Source organism: Mastomys coucha, unplaced genomic scaffold (assembly GCF_008632895.1).
Source record: "Mastomys coucha isolate ucsf_1 unplaced genomic scaffold, UCSF_Mcou_1 pScaffold17, whole genome shotgun sequence".
Classification (NCBI taxonomy): domain Eukaryota; kingdom Metazoa; phylum Chordata; class Mammalia; order Rodentia; family Muridae; genus Mastomys; species Mastomys coucha.
The window spans coordinates 32,475,551-32,501,309 of NW_022196899.1; the positions used below are offsets into that span (position 1 = coordinate 32,475,551).

The following is a 25,759-nucleotide window of genomic DNA, read 5'->3' on the forward strand; positions in this document are numbered from 1 at the left end:
AGTGATTTTATATCTGAATCTTGCTTTTCCAGTGTGATGGTGTGTCCAGGACTTGCAATGGTGGGAGTGTTGGGTTCTGATGATGCCAAGTAATCTTGGTTTGCGTTGCTTATATTCTTATGCTTGACCCACATCATCTGGTTATCTCTACTGCTACCTGCTCTTGCTAAATCTGACTGGAGCCTGTCCTTCCTGTGATCCTGGTTGTGTCAGAACTCCTCAGAGTCAAGCTGTCTCTGTGATCCTGTGATTCTGGGATCCTGTGACCCTGGGCTTGTTAGAGCACCTGGGAGTGAAGCTTCCTCTGGGTGTTTTGGGAATGACTGCAGAGTTTGCACCCAAGGTCTGCTCAGGGCACCAGCCCAAACAGACCGGAAGGATCCTGAGCCACTGGGCTGGCAGAGTTCCTATGTGCCTGGGTCCTGCTGGTCCCAGTTACTCCCAGTGTTAGGACAGATGTTAAGTCCTCCTCACCTCTGATTCTGGGCATGTTAGAGCACCTGGGAGTGGACCTTTCTTTGGGTGTTGTGGGACTGGATGTTTTACATATGTGTTCTTTACCCTTGATGTTTTGATGGTTGGGCCCTCCTCTCTAGGAACCCTTGATACTTTGCTGACACAGCTGTGCATGAAATCTCTTGAATTGCTTTAATCTCTTTAATAGCCAGCATGTTACATGAACCTGCTTTGTCTACCTTCCCATGGCGTTTAATCACTAAACTACAGTTTCTACATCTTCTGTTCAATCTTGTTCTCTGGAGTCTCCATGTCATCCAACTATGGAGGCAACTGTACCACAGCATGGATGTAAGCCTGACTTACATTTGGAGTATATTTGTCCATTGTTTTGGAATTAATTCTCATTTGAATTTTTAAGAAATTGCTACTTACTTGTGGTTTTGAGTAAAAGCAGTTTGAGAAACATTTCTCTTCTTCATATTTAAACAACTTGCAATGAAAATCATTGCCAAGTATTGTACTAGCATGCATGAAATCCATGAACTTAATTCTACTAGTAGGTTGAATAGGTAGACAGGTAGATAAATACTAAATAAACCCTCAGCTTATCACATTCACCCTCTTAGTTGGTACAAAGAAATGGGAGAAACTGGAAGACGAATTTGCTCAGTGGTACAATTAAGCCATGTGTGTCTGCAGAAGAACTATGTGTATACCCCCTAGGCAGCACACAAGCATGTGTCTGGGAAGATGATGAGTTGGCCCAGGCTGCTGACTAAAATGTCATAGCAGAGAGGCCACAGCAGAGACCAGGGTCCATTTTTAGCAACTAAATACATTGATTTTTCAGAGCAACACATTCAGCAGAGATATAGATAATGGGAAGGAAAAGATTTCCAGGAATGTGTGCTTTCTACCCATCAGCCCCTCGCATCAGTATTAAGGCCATTCTGCAGTCTCAGGGGTGTGGAAAGTCTATAACAAATGTACCCAGCTCCCCCTCTTCTCCTTATTTCCTGGGAATGAGGAAAATGTATCAGCAAGTGATGATTTCAGGCGATGCCACAGCCTGAAGCATAGGGCAGGAAAGTCCTTTGCAGATGAGGCATTCTGGATGTGAGTTGGCTTAGACCATTAGACCATTCTCTATTGACTAAGGCAACTTAGAAAAGATAGGGTTTAATTGGGCTTACTGTTTCAGAGAGTTAAGAGTCTGTCATGGAAAGCCAGAATAGCAGCAAGCAACAGGCACATTAGCTAGAGCAGATGGGAGTTCACATCATGATCCACAATCCAGAAGGGCAAGAAGAGGTAGGGAGCAAGACAGAACAGGATGGGAATGGTCAAAGTCTTTTGAAAAGTCAGAGCAGGAACCCTGCAACACACCTCCTCCAACAAGGCCACACCTCCTAATCCTTCCTAAACAGTTCTACAATATGAGTTTAAGGATGCCATTTTTGTTTAGACCACTAAGCCCAGAAAGCAACCAGTGTTAATGTAATTATAGAATGTAAATTTTATAAGAAAACTAGTCTGTTGGCTATAGCCAGCCCCCCAATCCTTTGAATAGCATTCATTATATCTTTGGGTGATTCATTTAATTTCCCTGGGTTTGGATTCTCCTCTGTAAAATGAGACCATTGGACTAAATCAGGAGTTTCCAAATTATAAACTTGGAATCATTGTGAAGAGGCCATGAATTCTTATGCTTTATATGCCCCCACAATCACTGGGGCCCACAAATCCAACTGCAGTCATGTCAGGGTTGGAAAAAGATAGGGTTTTAAAATGCTTTACACTCAATGCAATTCTAAGAATGCTGATATACTTTGGTTCAGGCTCTTAACAAAATTGGGGCTGGTTTAGGCTTGTTTAGGTGGAAGTCTTTTAAGGTTCATTTAGTTTCTCTAGGACCCATCAACAAACAGAAAGCCCATTTCCTTTGACAGAACTATTTTATCCTACTGAGACATGTAAGCTTGGAAATGTAGTAGAAATGGAATAGAAATTTAAAAAAATATGTGTCAAAACAACTTGCATTAAATTAAAATTAGATTTAAATAATTGTTCATCTTAAACCAAACAAATTAGATTTAAATTATATTAGAAAATTAGATTTAAGTAATTATTCACCTTAAAGTCACCATCAGAACAAAAATGCTCATTTAATCATATTTTTCATCTGTAATTTATAGATTTACATGTTTAATAAGAAAATTCCACACTGGCTGAGAGACCATTTTCCCCTCTTTAGTCCTCAAAATGAGATAATCATATAGAAAATTATAAGATTGCATTGTATGTGTAAGTATGTGTGTAGGTCACAGAACAACTTTCAGGAATATGGTTTTCCTTCCAGCACATGGGTCTTAGGAATCAAACTTGCTCCTCAGGCTTGGCACCAAGTGTCTTTACATTCTGAAGCATCTTGCAGACCCCACCCCTTAGATTTTTGATATTTTCTTTCTCTTTCTGTATCTGCAAGATCAGAGAAAGACTTCTTCCAGTAAGTAAAAAGTGGAGCCCCTTGAATCATTCAGTTTAGATCATCATTTACATGCTGGCACAGACAAGCACCTGAAATGCATTTTCCAAGTATTTGTCTGCAGTGGTCTTTGTTTTTGATGACTTCAATCTCCTCCAAGTTTGCTGGCCTGCTATCAGTCAGTAGCAGAGAACAGAGCAAGCCTGGGATTCTCCGCTGGCATGAACTCAGGCAGTGTGGAAAAATCATGTTGCCAAGTCAACGGAGCACTCAAAATAGAATTAAAATCTCGTGATAACAGTGACCACAATATGCCAAGAGGGAAACAAAAACGAAATTGTTCCCAAATAAGAGATGAAGGGAGGCAGCATACTATGGTAGCCCCCCCCCCCTGAATAACATGCATTATATCTTTGGGTGATTCATTAAATTTCCCTGGGTTTGGATTCTACTCTGTAAAATGAGACCATTGGACTAAATCAGGAGTTTCCAAATTATAAACTTGGAATCGCTGTGAAGAGGCCATGAATTCTTATGCGTTATATGCCCCCACAATCACTGGGGCCCACAAATCCAACTGCAGTCATGTCGGGGTTGGAAAAAGATTTTGACATTTTAAAAAAGAGCTCTTTCACCCTGGGTAAAACACATGGACTGTCTTCTCAGAATATAGAGTGCAATCATTTTAGGAATTGGAGACCCAGATGTTAAAGAGTCTGTCTCCCAATTGGAGTCTTGTCTCAAACAGCCCTAGAGAGCAATTAGGATTCAGCCTTCTAGGCCTGTTTTCCTATTCATTAACTCTGTGGCCTTGGGCAAGTTACTTAAACTCTCAGTTCCTACAGTTGAGGGAACTATACAGAAAGATGTTCAAAGGGCTTAAAGTCTTCCTCAAACACAAGACTAGTCTGTGGCTTATCATCAATCCATACAGTCACCAGCCTTAGACACTGCAGAGTGGCCACCAACATGGTGGTCAAGCCACTGCTCCACAGAGACGCTGACCATTGCCGTTGCTTTTCTGTGTTCCTCCAGGATATGCTGCTCCTCCTCCTTTTCTAAGTTGAGGCTGACACGTAACTCATGTTCTAGGAGTTTTTAGTGATTCTATAATTCAGACATCAAAACTTACAAGCTTTGGAAGAGAATCACTCTATTACAGTTGTTTATTTATCTAGCTTGGTTTCACATTGCTGAGGCTGGCTCAAACTCCCAAGGTAACTATGATCCTGAAGGTCTAACACCCCAGTCTCCACCTCTGGAGTGCTGTAATGACAGATGTGCATCACCACTCCCAAGTTTAGATTCTTATAACACAATTTTTACCAAGCGAAGCTATTGCAAGGGAGCGATGGACAGTAGTAACAGGGATGCTGGCTCATGTACATTCTAGGGTTCTTGGGTCCCACTGTACTTGCCTGGATTCCTGCTCCATGCCCCATGTTTCTGCTTATAGTGTCTCCTGGAAACAAGAAGCCACTGTCTCTAGGAGCCTGCGTTCCCTTCCCTTTCTGAGGATGACATCCCCTTATGCCACTTCACCTCATCTACCCACGCACCCTTCCCTGTGTTTGTGTTTTTTCCAAGAACAATTTCTGCTTCCTTTATCCAATGTGGTCTCTTTGGAAACAGGGTCTCGTACGGAACCTAGAGCTTACTGTTTCTGGTAGACTCGGTGGTCAGCAAACGTCAGAGCCACCTGTTTCCACCCATTGCCATTCCCACCCTTACCCACTGCCCACCCCTCTATCCCCACCTGACCTAGGACCTAGTGCTGCTTCCACACTCAGCTTTTAAGTGGTGGCTGGGGACCTGAACGCAGGTCCTTATGCTCGCTCAGCAAGTGCTTTACACACAACGCCATTTACGATGCCATTTCTCCAGCCTCACCCTTCACCTTTCAGTGTAACATCCTATTTCATATATTTTATTTATTTTCTTCTCTTCTGCTTCTCCTCTGTCTTAGACAGGGGCTGAGCCTTACAGGAGGTGGGATTTTAAAAATCTTGGCTGCAGCACCTCCTTAGATGGTACTGGACATTGTGGAGACTCTGAAAACACTTGGTAAATGCATGAATCTGAGAGTCCTCCTGCTTTGACTTGCTCCCTGTCAATACATGCAAATAACTTGGAAATAGGATGCACACACTGGCGTTGTGTTAGCCTGCATTGTGTTTCAGCAGCCTGCTTTCTTGACATCTGTTTTGTGTCCCGCAGTGTGAGGAACGGCTTTTTTCTTTTCAGCAGCCAGTCTCCATTCTCTTCCAGCCTCACAAAGCTCCTCTGTGTTTCAAAAGATGCTGATAAATGGCAACAGTGGCCTTGAGATCTGGAAGGGTCCTGGGTGGGAGAGGGAGCTTGTTGTTTAGCTTTGCCCTCAGGCTCCATCAAAAGTAACAAGAGCTAGACACTTGGGTTTTTCAGTCGACTCGAGACTTGGGGAGCTCAGTCAGGCTTTAAAGATTTTTATTTTTAGCAGCAAACTGCATGAGATTTAACTTTCTAAGTTTTTCTCCGGTGTTGTCTGTAGCTCTTTTCTTCACAGGCAGTAGCAAGTGAAGGAGGGAGGTAGGGGTGAGAAACCAGGCCATCTGCCTTCTACAGCCACATCCTGTCAATCTTTAGGTGTTTCTGATCTTCAATGGTTGTCCGTAAAAGCCATGAAAAAGGGGCCTGCGACCCTCTTCCACCTGATATACAGAGTCATATATGCTCACAGGCCTGCATGCAGAAGAGAGGGGACCCACCCCAACCAGAATGACAATGAACATGTGAGAAAGGGGACGTCTAGATTCTAGATCTTTCTAAACAATGCACACACATTTTCTTTTATTTCTGGCCAGTGATTCTTAATGCCATGTTAGCAATGACATGAGATGGATGACACTTTTCATGATTCTCAGAGATACTGAAAAGCTCTCAGAATCATGTTTGAATAAAACATCAAACAAAGAAATGGTTTTCTTTGCCAGGCAGTGGTGGTGCACGCCTTTAATCCCAGCACTTGGGAAGCAGAGGCAAGGAGATTTCTGAGTTTGAGGCCAGCCTGGTCTACAGAGTGAGTTCCAGGACAGCCAGGGCTACACAGAGAAACCCTGTCTCAAAAAAAAAAAAAAAAAAAAAAAAAAAAAAAAAAAAAAAAAAAAGAAAGAAAGAAAGAAAAGAGGAAGAGAAGGAAGGAAAGAAATGGTTTTCTTTGCTCCACCGTGGCTTTGAGATGGGAGCTGTGAACACCTACCTTCTCTCAGGAACCTGGGGACCAGGTCGTTGCTCATTTAAATTAGTGCAGAGTTTCTACACTAATTCTAATGTAGTCCTGGGATAGTTGTGATTGTCCTTGCCTACATGCCTAGGTAGCACAGAACTCTGCTATGAAGCCTTTAGAGGACAGAGCAAAGCTTTTGAAAAGACTGAAACTCTGAGAGACAGTAAGGAATATTCTGCATATGGCTTTCATCACTAATGTGCAGTTGTTTAAAACATGTGTTCCTGTTATCACATTGGTATATATTAAGGACATTTTTATTGCATTGTGGTTTCCAAAAGAAGGAAAATGGAGACTTTTGTGGAATATTGGAATATAAAGCCCCATATCCTGTAAGGATCCCTACACATATACCCTGTTAGGGCCCTACACATACAGCCCTATAGGATTCCTCCCACACATACCTCCATACCCACCTTATTAGGACATCCCCATTTCGTTACATCCTGTTTGTGCACACACATACACAATCCTGTTAAGAACCTCCCAAATCCTGTTAATAGCCTCCATACAGTCTGTCAGGAACACCACCACAACACACAACCTGTTAGGATCCTCTCATACACAGTTTGTTAGGAACCCACACACACCCAACCTGTTAAAGACCCACACAGTCCGTTACAATCTCTCCACACACACAGTCTATTAGGAGCCCCACATACAGCATATTAGGACCCCTTTCCCACACCCCATTAGGACCATGTTACACATACACCATGTTAGGACCTTACATGTACCCTGTTAGGACCCCCACATACCTTGTTAGGACCTCACATACCTTGTAAGGACCCCCTACCTTGTAAGGACCCACATACACCCTCTAAGAACCCACACATACCCTATAAGGACCACCACATTCCCTGTTGCTAGAAAATACCCCATTCTGTTTCACTCTGTTGCTTGCATATTGTCTTCAGAAGACTTAACAACATTTGCGATCTTGAATATTTATATGTAGCTATATACATACATATGCAAATATGAATGGTTTGCTCATTTTTATTAATAGTATAAATGTAACACTTATATCAACAAAACATTATTCACACTTAAACTTTATGGGTGTTATTTCATATCTTGTAGCTTCAGCTGTAATGGCAAAGAAAGGGAGAATTAATTTAGAGAACAGGTACAATCTTCTGAGGTGAAAGGAATCCCAGCTAGCTGACTAAGGCCAAGCCCACTCCGCTGTATGGAACTGAAGAGTATAGGACTCTGGCATGTTGTGGTAAATATTATTTGGGAGTTTCTATCCCAAATTAGATCATTTAGTTCCCATATAAAAGACACAAAACCTTATATTTATAATAAGCCTTAAAAGTACTAGAGCTGGCCAGATATCAACTTTTTATGCTATTTTGTCTGCTTCCTTGTCAATAACCCTGAGTTATAACTTGGCATATTCTGCCTGGGCCACTCCTACTCCAACTGTCATCCCTCGATGATCCACCTACCTCATGTCATCTTCTCTCTTCTCTCTCCTCTCTTTTTTGAGGTCTCCCCTCAGACCCAAAGGATGGAGACCCCTCCTACTTCTCTTCTGCCCAACTACAGGCTGTAGGCATCTTTATTGACCAATCAGGGATAACTTGGAAGACAAGGTTATACAGCATCACGTGGTATACAAAGCAATCTGGGGCAACCAGATCTTGGGGGCCAGTATTTAGCACTACAATATATAGCATCATACCATTAACATTGGTAGAATCTAGCCAGTGGGTTATGTGTCTGTCTTAGTTAGGGTTTTATAGCTAAGAAGAGATACAATGACCATGACAATTCTTATAAAGGAGAACATTTAATTGGGATTGGCTTACAGTTCAGAGGTGTAGTTCAATATTTTCATGGCAAGAAGCATGGTGGCATATAGGCAGACATGGTTCTGGAGAGGCAGTTGAGAATTCTACATCCCAATACACAGGCAGCAGGAAAAGAATTCTCCACTGGGCCTGGCTTGAGCATCTGAGACCTCAAAGCCTACCTCAATGCTACACTTCCTTCAACAAGGCCACACCTACTCCAACAGGCCACACCTCCCAATAGTGCCCGTCCCTATGAACTTATGGGGGCCATTCTCATCAGGCCAGCACAGTATCTGCCCATACACTGACCACCAACAGTCAGGTTTGAATATCTCCTCACCACCTGGCACCATGGAAGCAGTAAGGATAGAGACAGTCACTTACTGTAAAATCCCAAGCAGAGCAAGCCAGTAAGCAGCACCCCTCCATAGCCTCTGCCTCAGCTCCTGTCTCCTGGCTCCCATCCTGTTTGAGTTCCTGTCTTCACATCCTTCCATGATAATCAGTGATGAGAACATGTAAGCCAAACAAACCCTTTCTCCTCTAAGTTGCCTTGGCCATGGTGCTATATCACAGTAATAGTAACTCTAAAGAACAGTCATTGACTCTCTCTGAAACTGTGTGCAAGATCCTAATTAAATGCTCTCATGTATAAGTTGTCTTGGGCATGATGTTTCTTTGCTGTGATAGATTCTAAGATAGCATCAAAGCCTTTCATAGATAAAGTCACTTTCATTCAGTGTTTCAGAAATTATCTGGAGAGAGAGGCTGCTGTCTGACCTTCCAGGTGCTGCCTACACCTATCAGTAGAACATCTCTGCATCTCCCCCAGAATATCAAACACACACTCTTCACAAAAACACTAGTGCAGATCTGGGGAGAGAGTATCTAATATATAAGAGGAGGCCTTTGAAAAGAGAAAAAGGCCAGGCTTATGTTTAATACTTCAAGAAAAGAAACATGAAAAAATAGTGAGGATCTCCTTGAATCACTAAGTCCAATGACAGTATTTCAGGATAATTACCTGCTGAGCTGTTCTGAAACCCCCCCTTTCCACCCACACAGTAGGCTTCTAAAATTGGGGACAGTACCAGCTCATACACTGGCTTTTGACACACACATAAAACTCTGGAAGTCTTTGATAGCAAGAAGTGATTCATAACAAATAAAATAAAGAAAATTATTACGACAACAAACAGCACTCAAAGGAATCCAGGATAACCTATGAATTATTTATTTCTGGAAATTCCCATGTCCTATTTTCAGATCAGGTTTCACTGTAGGTCACAGAAACTACAGAGTGGAAGAACATGGGTCGCAGATGGTACATGTGGCACCTGTTGGGGATGGTACATGTGGATGGACCGAAGTCACTGTGTCCTCTGGTACAACCACTCTGGTAATCAGTTTGGCGGTTCCTCAGGAAATTGGATATAGTACTACCAGAGGACACAGCTATACCACTCCTGGGCATATACCCAGAAAATGTTCTAACATGTAATAAGGGCACATGCTCCAACATGTTCATAGTAGCCTTACTTATAATAGCCAGAACCTGGAAACAACCCAAATGTTCCTCAACAGAAGAATGGACACAGAAAGTGTGGTACATCTACACAATGGAGTAATACTCAACTATTAAAAAAATGAATTTATGAAATTCTTGGGGAAATGGATGGATCTGGAGAATATCATCCTGAATGAGGTAATCCAATCACAAAAGAACACACATGGCATGCACTCTCTGATAAGTGATAAGCCCAGAAGCTCAGAATACCCAAAATACAAATCCATAAACTCTCAATTACCATAGATGGAGAAAACAAGATATTCCATGACAAAACAAAATTTACACAATATCTTTCCGCAAATCCAGCTCTACAAAGGATAATAGATAGAAAACATCAACATAAGGAGCAAAACTACACCCTAGAAGAAGCAAGAAAGTAATCTTTCAACAAATCCACACAAATCTAATTCTACCTCTTACAACAAAAACAACAGGAAGTGACAATTACCTTTTCTTAATATCTTAATATGAAAATTAACATTACCAATATCCTAATTGATTGAAATCCAAAAATATGAGGAATTAGAAGTTTGTTGATTGTCATCCAATTGTCTCTCTAATTTGGTAATTGGAGAAATAGGCCCAATATTGTACAATCTATATATACTTTCAGCTTGTTTGTGACAGTGTCTTGCTGTGTACAACATAAGGGTCTTGAAATCTTGCTTCTCCTACCTCAGCCTCTCTATTAGTAGTATTGTTTATTTCATGTTTTTACACTATACTATGGTTTTCAGAACATCTTATATATTTCAAAAATATTTATATACCCAAGGGAGACATAGACATTTAACTTGGGAGGTGGCTTGTAGGAAAGAGAACAACAAAGAGTGAGACTGAATGCTTTGCTTGACATTTTTAGCTCTTGTATCAAGTTTGAATAAGGACTTTATAAGTTACTCTTTCTCTGAGATGAATGCTTTTCCAAATTATCACAGCTAATGAACCAGATTCTTACCCAAGCCTAATGTCTGTGCCACCCTCCAACAGAACCATTGTTCATTGAAACAGTTGGTGAATGACTTTATGGATAGACTATCTTAATACATGCACCATTTCTTAAGTGAATGTAACCTGTTCTCTGTGGGCTGAGAATAAAGTCACTCACTCAAGTCAAATAGTTTTGACCACATAGACTCTTTTGGTGACTTTCAAGTTGCATCCCAAAATTGTTGCTAAGAGCGGGAGGTGGTGGCACATGCCTTTAATCCCAGCACTTGGGAGGCAGAGGCAGGCAGATTTCTGAGTTTGAGGCCAGCCTGGTCTACAGAGTGAGTTCCTAAATACTTTTACTAAAAGAGCAAATTCAAGCATAACAGTGTTTGCAAGAAAACCTGGAAGAGACACTACAGCTGGAAATAGAAAACTGCAAGGAGGAAATAGCTTCCATTTCTAGTCTAAAAGCTGAATTAGAAAGAATAAAAGTTGAAAAGAGGTAGTTGGAATTTACTTTTAGAGAGAAGTCACAACAACTTGAGAGTCTCCAAGAAATAAAAGTTAATTTAGAGGAACAGTTAAAGAAAGAGACTGCTGCTAAGGCTACTGTTGAAGAGCTCGTATTTGAAGAGAAGAACAAAGCTCAGAGGTTACAGACAGAATTAGATGTCAGTGAACAAGTCCAGAGAGATTTTGTAAAACTTTCTCAGACTCTTCGGGTTCAGTTGGAGACGATCTGGCAAGCAGACTCCTTGGAGAGGATCTGAGCAATTCTGAGTGACACAAACTGACAGACATTAACCAGCTCCCTGAGGCATGACACCCCGAGAGCAGGATTCTAACCTGCATTTGGTGTTTTTAACTCATCTTTAGAATTACATTAATTATTATTTAACTCAACAGAAGAAGTCACAGCAAAGGAAGACTGGAGAAATGCAGTTCTGGAGGGAGAAGGCTGCTGTGTGCAGGGACAACCAACATGTGTCAAAGGTAACACTAATGAGATACTGGACTTGATTCCAACAGGTGTGGGATCAGATTTGGTGCCAGAAAAGTGCTGTTTCCTGGCCTGCTGTGTCCAACATGGATTCTGAAACATATTTCCTGACATGAAAGCAACTGCCCAAGAGTGTTTGGAGTTAACGTTTTCTGTTCATACAATCTGGGAGAGAGAAGTTTCTTTTTTCTGTTGTCTAGGGCTAGTCAGTAGCAGTGTTCAGCTAGCAGAGAGGTGTAGTGTGCTATATGAGCATTTTATATTAAAATATGAAGGGTGAGAGCAGGCCATTAGCTGCTGATTGTATTTCCCTTGCTCAGTGCATTTTGTTTCCTTTTTTTACCATTTTATCTTCTGTTGGAAGACCTTAAATGCTACTGAAACTTGCCTGAGAACTATAGAACTATGGCAAACAAAAGCAATTAAACAAAATTAGGAGAATCTGAATATTTGGCTGTATATTCATATGTATATATGAAGTTGAATTTATGGAAAAAGGCACAACAACCTTTGGAAGGACTTTGTCTGCACAACGTGATGAACTTCCTGGGCCCAAAGGTACCAGGGCAAATAACTGGCACCATCTACCCTTTGAAATGTTTTAGTTACTGGGTCAGTGGTAAAAATAATATCAATAAAACAAGCTATCTCTGACATCTAAAAAAAACACACAGAGAAACCATGTCTTGAAAACAACAACAAAACAAAACAAAATAAAACAAAAAAAATGTTGCTAAGAAACTCTTTTCCCCTTTCCTTATTTGATTTGTAAGATTATCTTAGAGCTCTGAAGTGTCTTGAGTGGAATTACACTCCCATAAGGTAAAGCCAGGAGCCATTAGGTCTGAACCAGGTGTTTAGGACACGCCATTTCCCTGAGTGAGTTTCTTGTGAGATTCTTGGAAATGTGAAGGTTCTGAGCTGAGAGGGGGAAAGGCTTAAAGCAGTTGTTAGTGCTGCTGGAAGTCTTGCTTCAATCCTGGCAAAGGCTACACCAGGCTCCAGCGTAAGGAACTCTGCTGCCTTTTCCTGTCCTCAAGATTTTCCTCTGTATTTCTGTCACCTCATATGATATACACGTATACATGTATGTACATAGTACAGTAACATTATATATGGGCATGTGTAAATTACTGAACCTTCATACCACTTATGTTTAAATTTTGGAATGTCCCACTGGTTTTGAATTAGCATATGCAATCTTTTTGATGAATGTCCATTGAATAATTGATTGTCAAGAGTTTTTTTCCCCCATACATTTAGGAAAGTAAACCTTGAAATTCAAATAATTTCCTGTCCATATGGATAATTTCTGCTTCACAAGGACACTACATAAAGTTAGCACATCTGCCATTTGAGTGTTTGGTAGCTTTACTCTTTTATCTTTTAGATGTCAGAGACTCTGAGCTAGTATTTTGCACCATTCCAGAAGCACGTGGCTAAGTAATGCTTCCTTCTTTCCTAAATGACAACCATCATATCAACTCATTAGCTACAAATCCAGATATATTACTAGCCTTCATATTCTAAATTTATCACTTAACAGTCAGTCCTATCAGAAACACTGCTGAACAGTCTGTAAACTAGAGCTGTTCTCTGAGGATGTGGCACTTAGTAGGACTGCTAAGATTTTAGAACTAAATTATTTCTATTTTAATAAGCTCAATCAGCCTTTGCTAGGATTCTTGTTCTAAAACAGTCCTTCTGAAGAAAACATGTCTGCATGCCTTCATATGAGCATACATGCACACACACACACACACATATGCACATGCATACTCATACATACATTTACACATACAGAGAGAGAGAGAGAGAGAGAGAGAGAGAGAGAGAGAGAGAGAGAGAGAGAGAGAGAGAGAATCTTATGTAGACCAGGCTGGCCTCACGCTTGCTATGTAGCTAAAGATGACCTTGAATTTCTAATCCTCTTGATTCTACCAAAGTGCTAGGTTACAGGCATGCTCCACAACATTCAATTTATGCACTGCTGGATTTGGGTAACAGGAGGTTGATGAGGATAACTGAGATGGGACAACATTTCATTAAGACAGATCCCTGGTGCTAAGGAGGTGGCTCAGTCCACACAACACTTATGGGAATATGGCATGAGTTCCAATTCTCAGCATCCACGGACCTCTCATGTATGTGAGGGTCTGTAGCCCCCATGCTAGTGGATTGTCAGGAAGACCCTTGGTACTCATTATCCAGATAGTCTAGCCAAATTTGAGGTTTGGTGAGAAGCACTGTATCAAAAAACTAGGTGGAGAATTATTGAGGAGGAAACCTGAGGTTGACCTTTGGCCTCCATACATATGAACACATAAATACACAAAATGACAGCAAAACTCAGGCCACCAGAAGTTATGACTCAGCCATAGACTAGACTAAGAAAGTTGCTGTTAGTGAAACGTTTATAAATGGCAAAAACTGACCTTTGCACTTTCATGCAATGAAGAAATTCAGTGATTAGACAATGGCAAATTAAACAACTGGATTACTTTACATAGTCTGCAGTTAGACTGTCTGTGTTGGACATATCCCTTGCTCTGTGGCAGTCCTACTCCTCCTGCTCATAGGTGGAGAGACTAGCATACCATGTCTCTGCCCAAGGGAGCTCTCTCTGCATGCCTTCTTCCTGTGTTACAGTGGTTTTAGTCCCCTGCTTGGAGAGAGACTAGGAAACCTGCAGAGATCTTTCTATAGCAAAATATTTCCAGAAAGTAGTGTGTTCTCCATATTTCTCAGATATGTTGTTTCTTGGTTTTTAAATTTAAAAACATAGTTACGCATATGTTTCTATGCGTATGTAGGTGAGGTATGGTCAGGTGCTCACAGGGGCCTGTCTGTGTTCTGAGACATGCAGAGCAATAAAAAAAGAAAAAGAAAAAGAAAAAAGAGTGTCACTTATGGATGAATTAAGGCCTAACTGTTAGCAGGAAGACCCAAACTCTATGGACTGAATTTCAAACTAATATGAAAAAGCATATTTACTGATTAACAAGCTCCTCAAACCAAAATCCCTAATCTAATCTATATGTTTCCTGAAGGAAAATAGTCCCTGCAACTTTAGTCCTTACTGTGCACTGTTTGCAGTACTCAATCATGAAAGACACTCCAGATGTGCCAGGGCCGTCTTATGACCAAAGTCATGCAAAGGCTTGTAAAGCTTTTTCAGAAAAACAACTGCAGAGATATTAAAAAATAATCACTGTTTTCAACAATGACTTTCTTTCAAGGTCTCTGATGGTTTGTTTGTACAGGCTTATCCCAGGGAGTGGCACTATAAGGAGGTGTGGCCTTGTTGTGTCACTGTGGGCGTGGGCTAAAATACCCTAGTCCTAGCTGCCTGGAAGTCAGCCTTGCACTAGCAGCCTCAGATGCAGAGATAGAACTCTCAGCTCCTCCTGCACCATGCCTGCCTGGATGCTGCCATGCTCTCACCTTGATGATAATGGACTGAACCTCTGACCCTGTAAGCCAGCTCCAATTTAATGCCCTTGTAAGAGTTGCCTTGGACATGGTGTCTGTTCACAGCAGTAAAACCCTAACCAAGACAAGGAAGAAAACAACTGTTCACTTTAATGTTTATCAAAGATATAATGATTCTACTAGAATTCCTACTACAATATTTCTCAGATATTTAGTTTCTTGGTTTTTAAATTTAAAAAGATATTTATGCATATATGTCCATGTGTGCTCACAAAAGCCAGAGAGGCCACTAGGTTCCCTGGCAGTGGAATTCCAGGCAATTGTGAGCAGCCATGTGGGTACTGGGGAGAGAATTCAGTTTTCTGGAAGCGCAGCCAGTGCTCTTAACTGCTTTATTGCCTCTCCATCCATGACTCATCCTTGAGAGTTGAGATATCAGGGAAGCAGGCTCAATTCTGAGAAACACTAGAAGCAGACCATAGCTCTGGTTGTATTTAAATGCATGCCAAAGTTGACAACACTCCTCCACTTCTCTCATATAGATGTCTAATTTCTGGTTGCTCCTGAAGGAGAAGAGTAGAGTATCACTTACACATGCCCATGAAACATCAATATCTGGTAGCATGTGAGCTGTTCTGGACCAGAGATCCAAAAGCAGACATGGAGGTGTGGCAGACACATGGGTGTCAGGACAGAAATGTTCTCTCTCATGCTTGTGCTCAGATTATCTTGGCCATTTTTCCCCTGAGCGGTTTGCAGCAGCTTATACCGAGGTTGCACTGCTGTGAATCCCTTTTAAAACTGGCATGATCTTCAGCAAGGCAGCTGGGTATTGGTATGTAGACAGCTGCTGCTAAGGTGAAGGCAAAAAACACAGAGATGTTTGTGGCCAAGGCCCAGAGCATAGTGAATTCTCCACCTGGACTAAGCTGTGCTGCAGCTGCCCGCTTTGGCACACAGGACATGGAATATGTACTCTTTCCTGTCACTGGATGCGTCTTAGTGGGCCCTGCTTGTAGCCCCTCCCTCATGTCTGTACTGGGTTCCTGAAATTTTACTCAGGTCTGTAACTGATTCGGGATGGCTTAAGTGTTTGGAGATTCTTGGCTTAAGTCACAAGGATGGGACTCATCTCACAACTGAAGCAGTCAGGAGTAGACTCTGCTCTGCATAACAAACATCCTACTTTCTTGGCAAGAGTATAAGGCAAGTAGTTTCCACCCAGAGCCAAAAGCTAACTGGAAAAAACTGTAGGCCTGTGGTGGCAGACGGCTCAGCCTGTGCAGTGCTTGCTGTGCAAGCCCAAGGACTTGTGTTTGATCCCCAAGCATTCCTGTAAAAGTCTGATTATGAGTACATATGTGCAATCCAAGCACAAGTTAATGGCGAAGTAGATCCCTATCATATGCTGGCCATGAAGACCAGCTCTCACTGCGCTCCAGGCCAACTAGAGAAGTCCATCCAAACAAACAAATAAAAACAAAAAACAAAATACAAACAAAATACAAAACAATGAAAAAAACCCTCAACAACAACAACACTACCCACACACACACACACACACACACACACACACACACACACACACACACGGTGCATGGTATCCAAGGAACAGCACCTTGTCCTTGTCTGTTGTTTATGTGCACACATGCGTGCACGCACACAAATGCACATCTACATACACAAATAAAGATAGGACTGGGGTTAGTAAAAGAGGATTGAACAATTTGCTTTCGTTTATTGTGAGAAAAGAAAGACAATAAGAACAAAGCAAGACCATTTCCTTAGGAGAACTTTTTTATTTAAGAACATACAAGGTCAGTCAGGAAGCAACTTTAAGTAATGCTAGCTCCTGTACTCCTGGGCCATAGACATTAACCTAAACTTAAACCTACATATGATGTAGTTACTGTGACTGGCATACCTCCAAATCAAGAAGAGAGGAACAACAGTGAGGACTTGCGCCTCATTTGGCACCAGATGCTGTAAACGAACAAAGGAGCTTCTAGAATATGTCCTGTGAGAAGAGATGTAAATGGAGCTTGTCTGTGAATAGCTTTGAGAACATAATTTAAAGAAGAAAATAATATTTGCAAAGGTCCTAGAATGAGTATGGCTAAGTTAACAAGAATGGCCAGAGTGACTCGGGCAGTAAGTGGACACAATGCTGCTGGGAAGTACATCAAGACACCCCACCCATCACTTACTATATATAGCCTAAACCCTGGCCATCCAAGTTAGGATGCAAGGATGCTGGGAGGATGCTGGGATGCAGGGAGGATGCTGGGCTTGCATCCTCTGGTCCTGTTACTGCAGTCACATCAATGCAGCATCTGTGTTTTAGAAAAGGGACTGATGTCTGGGACTTAACTCAATAAGAAGCCGAAAGAACCTGTGCTGTACCCACTGACAGTCTATCCTCCTCATGTACCATGAAGGCTTCTCAATGATGTTCCCATAGCTCTCACAACCTCCAGGTCAACATGCAGGTTAGAGAATCACTGTCTTAGTTAGGGTTCTATTGATGTGAAGAGATACCATGACCAAGGCAACTCCCATAAAGGAAAACATTTAGTTAGGGCTGGCTTACAGTTTCAGAGATTTAGTCCATTACCATCATGGTGGGAAGCATGGCAGCATGCAGGCAGACATGGTGCTGGAAGAGCTGAGTTCTACATTTTGATCTTTAGGCAGCAGAAGGGGCCTGTGTCCCACACTGGGCAGAGCTTGAGCACAGGATAAAGTCCACCACCACAGTGATATACTTCCTCCAATAAGGTCATACCTCCTAATCCTGCCACTCCTTATGGGTCAAGCATGAGTCTATGGTGGCCATACCTATTCAAACCACCACAAAGGCTTGTAGCCATAACATAATGCAAAATGTATTAGGCCAACTTCAAAACTCCCCATAGTCTATAACATTCTCAAGCTTGTTTAAAAGTTCAAAGTTCAAAGTCTCTTCTGAGATTCATGCAATCTCTTAACTGTAAAATAAGAATTATAAAAACAGATCACATATTTCCAACATACAGTGGCACAGGATATATACATTGCCATTCAAAAATGGAGGCAAGGCAAGATAGTAGGGAAAATACTGGACCAATCAAACTCAGCAACTCCATGTCTAATGTCAAAGTGCTCTTCAGATTTCCAACTCATTCTGCTGCGTTGACTGCAACACACTTCTCTCTCTTAGGCTTCAGTGAGGAGCAGGCTCCAACTGTTCTAGAGACCAGCACCCTGGGAGGAGAGTCCAGAGGCAGTGCTTTTGGGAGGCTCCAGTCAGGGAGCCCATAGACAAGGTGAAGGGGAGGGCTAAAGGGTGAGCTACAAGGAATGTTTCCTGTGTATTTTACATAGGAACAGGCCGGTAAACAAACTAAACACTGTCCACATGATTGCCACGTCCAGAGTCCCGGCATAAACTCCTGGGGTATCCGGGAGCAACTCCATTGAGGGCTGCCTTACGTGTGCAAATTAATGTTTCCTTTTTAAAGAGTTCTTACTCTGCCTAGTTTTTGTCAGATTGGATCAAATTACCTTGGCTAATTAAAATGATGAAGCTGAATTAGGGTTAGGACCATAATTACTTTCCTCATTATCAGACCGCACTGTGAGTGGCTCTCTGCGTGTCTTTCAAAAGCAAGCAATCTGACAGTGCAGATTAGAGTCTTCTGGCGTAAGCCATCAGCCAAATGGAACCATGCAGCACTTACTTTGAAGATAATTGTTCAGTGAAATGAGAGGTCAGCACCAGACACCCTTTTCTACTCCAAAAGCAGACTTTTTTTTTTTTTTTTGACATTAACACATCAGGACTGCATAGGTCATGGGTCAGGCCACGATCTGTGAGAGTAGAAGGAACAGTGTTCTGCCTGTCATGGGAGGGCTTTATGACTGATGTTCAGTGACTGAGTGAATATACAATTTAACCATGGACACATTTCTAAATACAAAATCTTAGATCTGTTTCCATGCCTGTATTCCTATAGAAAAAGTTTGGACCTCTTTTTTGTTGTTGTTCTAAATTTCCTGAAACTCTGTGGTGTATTTAAAGACACTGCATCCCTGTATATAAAACCATCCCAAGACTGTCTTGAATTAGAATAGAAGCGGCTGTAACTGGAGGAACGAACGGCCTCTCTGAAACTGCTGACGTGGGAATCCAGATCAAGGTCTATTCTGGTCTTTCTGCATGTGAGAACATGTGGTCTTCTGCTTTGAGAGGCACACAGCGACACTGCTGTCCCCAGTACGAAGGGACACTGCCTCATTGGAGAAGGCCCTTTTCTGCCACGTGTGACATTTCAAATCCTTCACTTCCAGCCTGAGGGTGACAGCTGGGGAGAGGGTATGTAGAATCCCAGTAGCTGTAAGCACTGTAGCACTGACCCTCAAAATGTGCTCACGCGCACACGCACACACAAACACACACACACACACACACACACACATATACATCACTGGAATCTTGTCATGAGGAGAGACAATTTTTCCCCATCGTTGCAAACAAGCCTGGGAAATTTCATTCTAGAGAGAATGAGCCAACTGAGGAAAACATCTGGAAGCTTGTGAGGCAGCCCTTCCCTTTGGTGAGCACACACAGAGGAGGGTGTGGTCTAAGGAAGGCTCCCACTCCATCTCCCAGCCTGGCCTGCAGCCTATGTTTTAATGACAGAGCAGCGGGAATTCGTGTGCAGATTTAATTTGTATAATTGGTCCGCAGGATGATTGCTAACCAGGACACAGATAATCTTGTGTCAGGGCTTTGCCGCCTCCTCTTCTGGCAACTCCCATCTCTAGTTGACAGGGATGTTCTGATAACCTCAGCCTCTGGCCTTTCCCTAAGCAGCCTCTGATTGTGTTTCTTCCTTCATATTGTAAAGTGAAAGATTTCAAATCTATTGACAATAAAGCCAAGAGTGTTGTTGGTGCTCGTTCTCCTGGCTTGATAAGTGGTCATTTTGCCATTCTGTACCAACTGTTTTTAAACAAGACACTGCTAACCCCCCTCTTTAATCTTTATTGATCCTGCCCCTTACTCTTAAATTGACATCGCAGACACCCATGTCTAGATCCCTAGGGAGGATGATCACAGATACCTTCCTAAGGAGGGTATTGCATACCTGGTAACAATGACAGCAGCAGCACTGGTTTTAAAATTTTGTACATTTTAACATACAACTACATTTCGCAATTTGCACTTTTTCTTTACTTGTGTGTGCATTTGTGTAGTATAGGCAAATGTGTATGGTGTGTTCATGTGTGTATGTGGTGTGTGCATGTGAATTGGTGTGTGTATATGTATAGTGTATGCATGCATGTGGTGTGTGGATGTGTATATCTGTGCTGTGTATGCATGAATATGTGTGGTGCATGCACATATATGTGCATGCCCTTGAGGTAGACTTGCCTATTCATGTGTGTGTGGAGGCCAGAGGTCTACACAGATATTCTTATGGGTCTACTCTGCTGGTTTGGTTACTGTTGCTTAGGATTAGAATTTCAACATTTAGGGACTAGGAAGATGGCTCAGTGGTTAAGACCACATACTGGTTTTGCAAAAAAACCTGAGTTCAATTCCCAGCACCCACTTCAGGCAGCTTTACAACTGCCTGTAACTCCAGCTCCAGTTGATCAGGTATACCTCTGGCCTTTTTATTACACACATACACACACACACACACACACACACACACACACACATCATAATTAAACATAAATAAAAACCTTTTTAAAAAAATTTCAATATTTAATGTGTTCTCTCTCTTCCACAGCATAGTAGGCATGTTGTGCTTTTGTTTCACAGGGTTGAGCACAGAGGTCTCAGGTATGTTCAATGACCAAGCAGATTCACCACTCTCTTGTGGGGAGAAACAAACACCAACATTGAAGAGAAGAGAGAACCCCATATTGATGGCTGGCCCTGTTTGCAGTAGGTAGAGGGCCCATGAGGACTGAGGAGTCAGGATGAGTGCTCATGGGGAATATAGGGCCAGTTGGGCAATGTCCATGTCGAGTGTCCATTGTGAATGAACGTGATGCATATTCATGGTGAGTCACCAGGTCCTGTTTTAAATTCCATTTGTCAGAAACATAAAATTGCTCTCTTAGGAAAGTAATTAATTTGATTGATTTTGTTTCAGGGAAAATGGAAATTTTGCCTAGAGGCCTTGCAATACCATGAAATAATGAAAAAAATAGAACAGCAACGTGTAACAAAGACAGGGCCACCAGCCCCACGGCCTGTACTGTGACCTGGGTTGGAATGTTCTGCCTTTTTAAGTTACTGTTTGATAGATGTGTGTTTTCTGGTATGTCAATAAGTTTGTTGTAGATGTGGGAACCTGGAATGGGACTGAGTAGATGAGGGACTGAGCTAGTGAGTACGCCAGCTGTGGTGTGCACACATTCCACACACTCCCATATGGCTGGTACAACTCCCAGCTTCCTCCTGCAGTGCCCTCTGTCCATAGCCAGGGCTCAGAAACTTCTTATCTTTAAGTCTTTGTTCTCATCTTACTCTGTTTTCTGCTCCTGATCACTGGATTTGGTTTTACAGAGGTCCCATGTCTTTTAGGTATGGGTAATACTAAACTGTTGTTTTACGTTGTTCTACTTCAATGAAAAGCTGACTCTGAAGTTGGGTTATGGCTCCCCCTTCTCTAGACCCAAGCATGTTTGTTTACAGGTTTCCTCCAAAAATCTCTGTCCAGAGTCAGGCAGGCTACCTGACTACGTGACAGAGAAAGGAGAGCAAAGCAAGATAAAATGATAGACCATTCATATTGGGCATTATCGATCCTCATCTCATAGTCTTTTTGGTTTTGGTTTACTCTAAAACTTCTGATAAAGTATGAATCATATCTCATGATTATACAAACTTTCTGCACTTCAAGAGTTGTGAGCCTCTGGCTTCTGCTACTCTGTTAATGCTAGAGCCTCTCTGGCACTCCTCTTGGATACCTTGTCGCTGCCTTGAGTATGGAGATCCTGTAGATGTGGATCTGTAGGGCCAGGCCCTTCATATACTCCAGCAGTTCATGGATTGGATAAATGTTGGGGTGGGCCAACTCAAAGTCCTGGACCTGGGCCTGAGAGGTATCTGAGCTGGTCAGCCCAGCAGTGGTCACACCCTTTGGGCCAATTGACCAGCAGTCCCTGAAAGCAGGACCAGTTCCACCCTGCTGCCCAAGTGAGATGCAGGGTCTGCTCTTCTGAATGTTGTAGCCAGTGAGAGACATGGCCAGTTCCCTCACTCTCCTGACCCCTGGGCCAGGTCTCCTGCCTTCCATAGGTGGTAAGGGATGAGGGAGGGGGAAGGCATCTGCCCCTCATTTATGCCACTACACAACAGACAAGGGGCAGGACCAGATTTTCTGCACTCACCTCCTCAGGGCCAGCTCACCTGCAATACCCACGTCCAAGGCCAGCTCTCCTGTGCTGCCCAGATCAAGTGCAGGGCCCACTCTCTACTGAGTGCTGTGGCTAGCTCTCCTGCTCTCAATATCTCAGGGCGAAGTTTCCTGCCTTGCTGCAGGTGGTAAGGGGAGAGGGAGAGGTATCTCTTCCTCACGCACGATGCCACATAGGAGACAAGTTGTGGAGGCAGATATCCCACACTCACACCCTTGGTGCAGCTCATCCACCACACTGCCATCAGGGTCAGCCCTACTGTGTTGCCCAGGTGAGGTATAGGGTCCCCTTTCCTGAGTGCTGCAGCAGGTGATGGGCAAGGCCAGTTCTCCTGCTCTCTTGACCCCATGGGGGTCAGCTCTTCTGCTTGCCACAGGACTGAGGGCCTAAGAAGTATTTGAGCTGGTGAGTCTTCTGGATCTCCCTCTCTCACTTCCTCAGGGTTGGCTCACCAGCAATGCCTACAACCAGGGACAGATAGCTTTTTACCCTGCAGCCCAGGCAAGGTGCAGGACCTACTATCCCAAATATTGCTTCTGGTGAGGGCCAGAGCCAGTCTAGCTCTCCCCCTGCCATAGATGATGAGGAACAAGAGAGTGGAGGAGGATGTTTTTCCCTTGACTAGGGCCAGTCCAACAGAAAAAAGGCAGGTTGGCTCTCCTGTGCTTACACCCTCAGGCTTGGTTCACCTTCAACTCTCACACCCAGGACCATCTAGGGCCATATCTGGGTCCATGTCCCTCTAGCAGCAGGGGCTTGTGTTGATGCAGGTAGCTCATGTTACCAACCCAGGCCAAGTTGGATCAGATGTCCCTGGACTAGTCTGCTGCCTGGGGCCACATCAATGTTCATTATCTATGCAAAGCTGACCTTATCTCTCACCAGGCCTAGCACTTCACAGGTAGGGCACTTCTACTGGGCAACACAGTCAAGCACACCCTGTGTTTTTTTTGGGAGGGACAGATTATAAATGAGCCAGCTCTGTTCCTTGCTGGGGTAGTGCTAGAGAGCTGGCCTGGAAGGTGCAAGCATGGGAGAGCTGGTGGACTGATCAACTCAGCTACTAACCAGGCTCCAGGATCCAGGGATTTGAGTTGGCCCATCCTAACATAACCCCAGCTATGAACTGCTGGAGCAGAACTAAAGCTGTAGGATCTCCATGACACAGGTCAACAAACAGGATATCTGAGAGGAGTACTAGTGATGATACAGTATTGACAGTGTAGGAGAAGCCAGAGGCCTCAAACCAGACCAGTTCATAGCAATGAACATTGCAAGTAAAGCTGTTTAGACAAACGGGTAGACTGTGTGACACACCATGACACACCACAGCTTTCTTGGAGAGATGTATTTTAGTTTTGGGATTTCTTTTTTGTTCTTGTTGTTTTGTTTTGCTTTTGTGTTTTTCTTTTGTGGAGGAGGTTGCAAGGGCAGAGGGTGAACGTGGAGGGATGAGGAGATGAATGTGATTGGAGTACATGATGTGAAATCTACACAGAAACAATAAATTTTTTTTTTAAAAAAGAAAAGAAAGGATAAAAGAAAAAATAGAAAAAATTAAAATATGGGGAAGAAAACAAGAAACTAAGGAAGTAGATGTGAGTTATGAGCACCCAAAACTGAGATATTCCTAAGATATTGAGATATGATGTAACAAGAAAATGGCCTAAGCAGTTTGGCCAGAGCCTTGGAACACTTCTCCTTCCTCAAGGCTAGTCAGGCTAGCAGAAACTGCCTTCTAAGTATATATCTGGTCTTCTTGTCTTTGCTAACTTTGCTAAGCTTTAACTTAGATAAGCTGAATCATACAAGAAACTGATTTTCTATAATGATAAAGCATAAACAGATAAAAAATTAAGATTCACAGTCTCTCTAGGGGTTTCATTTGTGATTTGAAGTTTTATTTTGGTACCAAGAGATCTTCAAGAATTGTAAGGTTTTTAAGACTATAGTTAGGAAATGCAGATTAATAGTCAGTCACCTTATAAATGACCAAATTATTTGACAAACTCAAAACTTTGCTTGTAGTCATGTTAAGGACAAATGTAATATCACCAACAGAGATAAACTTTATTTAACCTTCTGTATATGTTTTAAGTCTAAAACAAGCATCTAAAGACAAGTAAAATTTATTTAAAGTCAGATGTACTTAGTAGTTAGCCTTCAAAAACTCTTCAGAGATCTGGTAAATATGGCATTTATAGTGTTTAGTGTTAAAAGCGTTCCATGTTAGAGGAAAATGCCAGTTCCTAGAGGCAGCCCTCAGGTCTCCTCCAAGGATGACCCTACCTGTATTGTGCTAATGCTAACCAATAGATCCCATGCCTCACCCACCTCCAGGACCCGCTCTGAGACTATAGACAATCAGAACACTTGAGCCAGTCTCTCGCGTTCCTCACCTGCAGGAATATTTCTTGGCCTTTTGGTTGTGGCAGCCGAAGGCTCATGCTTTCCTGTGTGACCAATGGAGCCACTCCTCTGCCTCTCTGGAAATTGTTGAGAAGGCCCCTAGGGAATCATCCAGGTTTCTGGTAAGCCTCTGTAATCGTATTGAGACACTGGCCATTTAGTTTATATTTCCTGCTTAAATCTATCCTCGGATCTCTGATGATGTTGATTGCTAACTATAGCTTTATCAGTTTAGCAGCAGCTGCCTGGTCAATGCATTTCATATATGAAAATCAGGTCCTCTCCCCTTCTTTCTCTCTATCTCCCCACATGTTCCTGGGTGGTCTCTTCTCTTTTTCCTCCCTTCTCTCTCTTTCTGTCCCTCTCTGTCCCCTTTCTTTCCCACACACTCCTCATACCCCAAATAAACCTCATTTTATACTAGACCGGCAGTATGGGGATTGGGGGAATGGGGACCATGCCTCAGTATGGGCCCACTGAGGCACCCTCTCCTGATGCATCATACCACCACATTACAAACATATCAATTGGGTTTCCTGGTAAGAAAGGAATCTCACAAAACAGATTTCCATGCAACTTATACGATTCCTCTATTTAAAAGAACTTGCTTTGCAATGAACATTCTCAGTAATCAACCACTTGTATCTCATGGTAAATGACTGGATGGAAAAAAGGTTTGAGACTTCTTTAAGTAATAAGGGTTTAAAAATAAAATCTTAAAGACAATATATGATTTTAAGGTTCAAACTTTTCACATATTAAACAATGGAATTCTGATAGGCTGTTAATCTGGCTCTGGTAAAGCCCTGGCTATTATGTTTTTTTTAAAGATTTTTTTTACTTATTATATATGAGTGCATTGTAGCTGTCTTCAGACACCCCAGAAGAGGGCATCAGATCTCATTACAGGTGGTTGAGAGCCACCATGTGGTTGCTGGGATTTGAACTCAGGACCTCTGGAAGAGCAGTCAGTGTTCTTAACCTC

At 42.5% G+C, this 25,759-nt stretch overlaps 1 long non-coding RNA gene and 1 pseudogene across 1 annotated transcript in view; both read left to right on the top strand.

Annotated features, from left to right (window-relative positions):
- The window catches only part of LOC116094807, a 52,399-nt gene extending 40,921 nt beyond the window's left edge, over positions 1–11,478 (top strand). The window contains exon 4 of the long non-coding RNA XR_004120324.1: positions 11,421–11,478. This is a non-coding gene — a long non-coding RNA (uncharacterized LOC116094807). The remainder of the gene's footprint in view (positions 1–11,420) is intronic.
- Positions 11,479–25,207: 13,729 nt separating this feature from the next.
- The window catches only part of LOC116094907, an 8,514-nt pseudogene continuing 7,962 nt past the window's right edge, over positions 25,208–25,759 (top strand).